We start from the raw sequence: 1,418 nt of genomic DNA on the forward strand, positions 1-1,418 counted from the left end.
GAAGGATGGGGCCCCGGGGTCAGGACCGCAGACGCCCTGCATCCGGCAGGTTGGAGGGGTCCGGTTACACCTCACAGGAGGCCTCGGGCGTCCCCCTGCCTGCAGGGCTCCCCCTCCCTCCAGGGCCTTGCTCCTCATTTCGCTCCATCTCCCCTCCCAGTTAGAAAACCAGGGTCCCAGAGCGCCACCTCGCAGCACACCACCCAGTTCTGCAGGCCCAGCCGCCCGACCCCTGCCTGCACCACCAGGACCCCCCCAGTCACTGCGACGCCATCATCACCCTCCCAAATAAAGGCCATCGTGAGGCATCTTCGAGAGCCCGATCCAGCCTCAGCACAGGGGACCCAGTCCCTGTGCCCCAACCAAGAAGTCAGAAGCTGCGCAGGAAAAACTGGGGTGGGGTGGGGTGGAGTCCTTTAAAGATGCTCAAGCAGGGCAGCCAAGGGGAAGCCCAGGTCTCCCTGCCTCCGTCCCAGGCACTCAGCCTCAGCCGGGGGAGGGGGGGATGGGGGGACGGGGGGGAGTGTCTGTGAGAGGGTGGGGCCGCCAGATCATCCAGACCATTATTCCAACCTGCTCATCAAACAAAAGCCCAATACAGAGAACTGCGAGGGTGGGGCCCACTCACGCACCTGCCTCCCAGCCCTCCACCTGGCCCTCTCGCAGCCCAGACTCCCAGGAAGGGATGGGCACTCTCCTTAGTAACAGGACGCCAGGGCCCAGGACCTGGTCTAGGACGCCTGAGGGCAAAATGCAGGCTCGCGACAGGGGGTCCAGGCCCTGCGCCAGCCTGTGGAGAGCCGAGTATGGGAAGGCTGCCGCTCGGGGCTCTCTCTTCAGCCCCCACCCCCAACCTTGGCTCCCTCAGCCTCCGCCCTGCAGAGGCTGTCCAAGTTTGTGGCTCACCCATCCCCCTCCTCTTCCCATCGTTCTAGCTCTTCTACCCTCACCTCAACCCACTCTTATCTCTGGTGAGAAAAGCCAGGAGCCCAGGGGGCTGGAGCAGCTTACAGAAGCTGCAGGTGTCTAGGTGAAGGAGGCGCTCATGTTCTGGGAGCTTCCTGGGGGGTCAGGTTTGTGCTCAGTAGGAGTTCGGGGTTCAGCCGGCGCCTCCCGGGTCAGAGTGTACAGGGAGGGCAGGGGTCAGGCCTCCGGGGCCGTGAGGAGGGCATTTAGGACCAGCGGGGGTCAGTGGGTCCTCGGCAGTATGGCCTTGTCCCTGCAGCTGGGGCCCCATCCTCCCCAACTTCCTAGATACCCAGGACTCCAGCAGGGGTGAGAGTCCCTGGGGCATCAGGGAAGGAGCCGGAGGGCAGAGCAGGGGTGGTGTGAGGCCCCGGGCTGTCCCTGCAGGTCAAGGCTTGCTGATGCCTTCCTGAGCAGCAGCTTTGGGCAGAAATACACTCCAGAGACAGGTG

Source organism: Eumetopias jubatus, unplaced genomic scaffold, assembly GCF_037043125.1.
Source record: "Eumetopias jubatus isolate StellerSeaLion01/CBP00866 unplaced genomic scaffold, mEumJub1_p1.0 scaffold_13, whole genome shotgun sequence".
Classification (NCBI taxonomy): domain Eukaryota; kingdom Metazoa; phylum Chordata; class Mammalia; order Carnivora; family Otariidae; genus Eumetopias; species Eumetopias jubatus.